Raw genomic sequence first — 5,470 nt, forward strand, 5'->3', positions numbered from 1 at the left:
TATCCGCTGCGCCGGACCGCTGCGGTCACAGGACTGACTGTATTCAGATTCCAAGTCTGTTGTTCAGTACTCCTAAGACAGGGAGCAAATTGTTCAAATCCATTTTTAACCCAGTTTTGCCTTAGCTTTCTCAAATGAAATGAGACATATTTATAACCGTATTTTCTTTATAGAGTTCTTCTGAGGTTTAAATGAGTTTACAGCAATAAAGCGCTTAGAACAGTGTTCGGCACGAAGTGTGCCCTAGAGAAATATTTGCCATCATTATAAGTGGTGCTATGTGTCAGTGTGTGCTTGGAAACACACACCTCTGTACAAAGGGTTGTTTTCGCTGTTATTAGTGGGAGTTCCCACATTAGAAAAGGTCATTTAAATTCCACTTACAAAGGTATCATTAGTGTCCATTGGCAGACACAAGGTGACTTGGCAGACAGGGTCAAGGGCAGAGCAGACTGCTAACAAGACCCAACACAAAGTCTTGACAATTAAGGAATTCGTGGAGAAGACCCCAGACCTCAGTGTGGGGGACCAGGTCACATTCAACCTACAGTTAATTAACTGTATAAAAATAACATTCATACTATGACTGATTATCCAATCATATCACTGACCTGTTAGCATTTTGGTGTCCACAGTTAACCCCTTCGCATTCTCTGCACAGCTCCTCACAATTTAAGTCCTTCTGTAACTATGATTCACTTAAAAAAAAACTTTCTAAAATGAGCCACTTTTTTAAAACACATAAATCTGTTTTAAAAAGAAAGGCTGCTTCTGCACAGCAAAGGAAACCATAAGTAAAACAAAATGACAATCTACAGAATGGGAGGAGATTTTTGCAAATAAAACCGACAAAGGCTTGATCTCCAGAATATATAAGCAGCTCATACGACTTAATAAGAAAAACAAACAAACAACCCCACCCAAAAATGGGCAGAAGACCTAAACAAGCAATTCTCCAAGGAAGAAATACAAATGATCAATAGGCACATGAAAAAATGCTCAATATCAATAATTATCAGAGAAATGCAAATCAAAACTACAATGAGATATCACTTCACACCAGTCAGAATGGCCGTCATTCAAAAGTCCACAAATGACAAATGCTGGAGAGGCTGTGGAGAAAAGGGGAACCCTCCTACACTGCTAGTGGGAATGCAGTTTGGTGCAGCCACGATGGAAAACAGTGTGAAGATTCCTTAAAAGACTAGGAATAGACTTACCATATGACCCAGAAATTCTGCTCCTGGACATATATCCAGAAGGAACCCTACTTCAAAAAGACACCTGCACCCCAATGTTCATAGCAGCACTATTTACAATAGCTAAGACATGGAAACAGCCTAAATGTCCATCAACAGATGACTGGATAAAGAAGAAGTGGTATATTTATACAATGGAATACTATTCAGCCATAAAAACTGACAACATAATGCCATTTGCAGCGACATGGATGTTCCTGGAGAATGTCATTCTAAGTGAAGTAAGCCAGAAAGAGAAAGAAAAATACCATAGGGTATCACTTTTTTTGTGGAATCTAAAAAACAAAACAAAAACAAAAAACAAAAAAAACCCATAAATACAAAACAGAAACAGACTCATAGACATAGAATACAAACTTGTGGTTGCCAAGGGGGGATGGGAAGGGACAGGCTGGGATTTCAAAATGTAGAATAGATAAACAAGATTACACTGTATAGCAAAGGGAAATATATACAAGATCTTGTGGTAGCTCACAGAGGAAAAGAAAATTGGCAATGAATATATGTATGTTCATGTATAACTAAAAAATTGTGTTCTACACTGGAATTTGACACAACATTGTAAAATGACTATAACTCGATAAAAAAAAGTTTAAAAAATAAACAAATAAAAATTAAAATGAATGCAAAAAAATTAAAAAAAAAAAAGAAAGGCTAACAAATGCAGAATGGGATGATCCCTGTTGAAGAGAATCGGTTGGTATTTGGGAAGAGCATAGATGCCTTTATCTTTGATCCAGTAATTGTGCTCCTAGGAATCTGTCCAACTACACCTGCATAAGTAAGAAATGCTGTATATGCAAGGTAATTCACCGTGGAGTGTCTGAAAAGGCAAAGGACTGAAAATAATCTAAATGCTTAGCAATAGGGGACTGGCTGGACAAGCTGGGAGATAGCTACACTATGGAGTATTATGCAGCCATTAAAAGTGATGAGGACTATCTGTGTGCATTAATATGGAGAGATATCCAGTATGTATTGTTCAATGGAAAAAGCAAAGTGCTAAACTATATATAGTATGTTCCTTTTTATATAAGAAAGGGAGAGGATTGTGTGTGTCCATATGCACACAGATGTCCATATATGTATTCATACAACAGAGAGCACACACCCTGCCTCCACATTGTTGTGGTAAATGTCTCATGAGACCCTCTCCATCTCCCCTTTCCCCATGTTCCAGGACCCTCACCCTTTCTCTCCTGAGTATCTCCAGTGATAATTAGAGTGTAATTCCGGTTGGTAAATTTTATTGAACAGGTAGATGCTTCTGTTGTCCTGATCCTGGACCATGTCCAAGGAACCTCATCCCTCTCTGGTTCAATCAAAATTGACAATGAATAATAGGCATTAAAAACAGCAAATTGAGGAAGGGGAGTCTGATGACAGCATTGGGAATGCAAGTGAGTTTGGGAAAGACAATCAACATGGCATGAAGATAGGGTTGGATGGTTTTGGGTGATAGGACTGAGTTGGAGATGGGAGAGACCTGGGGATAAGGTTGCTAATAGGGCCCTATTGGGCTGGGGCTGTAGAAGGAGCCAAGAGTGAGTATTTGGATGGGGAGGTGTTGAAATATAGTGGAGGTGGTGTTCTGGGTTGATGTTGATAATGAGGACTAGATGTGCAGTTGAATGTCTGCATTGGGGTAGGTTTTGGTGGGGGTGGGCTGGCTCATAACTGTGAGTGTCTCTCAAGGTGACAGAATGGCCACTGTTCTTCCCCATCTTGGAAATATCCCACCTTCCAGGGCTGGACCCAGAGTGAGGACTGACTCCACTCTTTCTGAGTAGATTTGGGTTCAGGCCTGAGTGGCAGGAGGGAAGATGCTGGGTTAAGGGAGGTGACAGACTTGTGTGGGAAGTCGGGGTACCTGTGACCTCTTGTGGCCTGGGTCCATAATTCCAAAAAAAGCCTTTCTCACTTGGGACGGGCTGGAACCTGGGGTCAGGGTGGCTGGCTTTGGCATTTGCTGAGGGGTGAGTACTAGGTGAACACTGTGCTGGGGAATGAAGGAGACCAGTGAGGCTGGAGGAGGGACCAAGGTGGAGGAGAAATAAGAGACAAGGTCTGAGAGATCATCGGGCCTTGAGACCCACAGTAAGGATCTCGGCTTTTGCTCGAGAGAGATAAGGAGCTATTGGAGAATCTTGAGCAGAAGAGTGTCCTGCTATGATTTGTGTTTTAAGGGGACAACTTTGACTGCTTTATGGAAAATATACTACAAGCTGCGAAAGCAGGGACTGGGTAGGAGACTGTTGCCAGGATCCAGATAAGAAGTGAGCATATCTTGGATCATAGGGATAAGATGAAAAATGCCAATTTATGTGCAAATTCTAGATATATTTTGAAAGTACAATGAATGCATTCTCTGGTGTGAGTGTGGGATACAAAGAGAAAGCTAAGGACAACTCCAAGGATCTTGGACTGACTAACTGAAAGGAGAAAGTACCAACTGAGATGGGTGAAGCCTGAGAATTGAGCAGGGCTTTTGGGACAATGGGGGGAGTGGATGGAGATTAGTCCCCTCAGATGTATTAAATTTGGGATAGCTCTTAAATAGCCAATCGGAGATTTCAAGAGAGAGTTGAATATTTGAGTCTGGAGTTTGGTAAAGAGGTCTGGAAAGGAGAGATAATTGTGAGAGTCATCAGTGCGTGGATGGTATTTAAAGCCATGAGATTAGAGGCAAGCAAAGGAGTGGATGGACTCCAAGGACTGAGACCTGGGTTTCCAACATGAAGAGCTCTGGATGAAAAACAGGAAGCAGCAAGAGACAAGGAAGGAGTGGGCAATGAGGCAGGACATAAACCAAGAGCAGGCGGTATCCTGGAAGACACACGAAGAAGGTATGTTTCTGAGGATGCTGTGGTCAATCGAGTCAAATGCCAAGGAAGCTGAACACTGAAGAAGGACCGGTGGATTTGGCAACATAGAGGTCATCATGAAATTGGCAAGAGCTCTCTTGGTAGAGTGATGGGCCAAAAACCAGATGGGGTAAGTTCAAAAGAGAATGGAAGGAAAGACTGGGAATCAGTAAGTGTCATCAATTCTTCCATGGAATTTTGCTGCTAAAGGGAGCTGAGACATGAGATCATCAACACAGGTAGAAAAGAAGTATTTTTCTGTTTGTATGTCTGTTTTGTTAAGTGGGAAAACTAATTGTATGATCGTGTGCTGAAGAGAATAATGAAAAGCAAAAAAAACCAAAAACCAAAAACCAAAAAACAAAAAACCGATGTTACAGAGAACAGAGAGGAATTTCTGGGAAAATGTACTTGGACAGGCAAGAGGTGTAGGAGCTGGTCACAAAGTGATTGGCTTCCAGTATCATCTGTGATGGTGGCTGAGGTGGTACAGTGTGTAGGTACAGATGCTGGTTGATGGAAAACCTCTCTGGGTCTCAGCTTCCTTATCCATAACTGGGGCTCATCTCACATAGCCTTTGTAGAGGCTGAGTGGATACAGGTGAGCACCTGGCTCCCAGCATTTCTCAAAAAATGACAACCCCACTTTGTCTCACTGTCCTTAAGTCACAAGGTCCAGCTCTGAAAGTCCCTCTATTGAGAGGCTGTGCATCTATTAGACAAATTCAAGAAGTTAGTGAGGTTAGGTTTATCCATCAATAACTCATCAGATTTTTCAAGCATTTCTCTCTTAATAAAAAGTCTCAGCATCTTGCACAAAATACCTCCTATGAAAACACTCAGTCAAAGGCAATAACAAAATCTGTCAGAGCAACATATTTCACATCTTTAGCATCCTGTTCAGACAGGTAAATTTTAAACTTAACCCAAGTCTGTAACTTTTATAAGAAAATGAAGGTACAGGAAATGCTTCAGGCTGTGAATCAGAATTTGTAAGAAGCCACCTCTTTCCCCACTTCATTTCAAAGCACAGATCAGCCAAATGGGTGAGCCAAAAGTTTGAAGTCAGCCAAGTTGCATTGTTTAGCTCTGCTGAAATTGAGGTAAAGGGCAGTTCCCTAGGAATTAAGAGCCTTGGCCTCTAGCCCTGAGATTAACTTCTGCTATTGGACGTGAGCATTGGAAAGACCTTTAATTTTCTGGGCCTCTGTTTCCTAATCCGTGAAACAAATTGCTTAGACCTGATGGCATCATTTTAGCTTCAGGGTCTATGATTCTGAGCATTTGAACGGGTAGTAGAAGGGGATTCACCAGGGCTACCACTTTCCCATTGTGGAATTTGAGCAG

The sequence above is a fragment of the Vicugna pacos genome, chromosome 2, assembly GCF_048564905.1.
Source record: "Vicugna pacos chromosome 2, VicPac4, whole genome shotgun sequence".
NCBI classification, from domain to species: Eukaryota; Metazoa; Chordata; class Mammalia; order Artiodactyla; family Camelidae; genus Vicugna; species Vicugna pacos.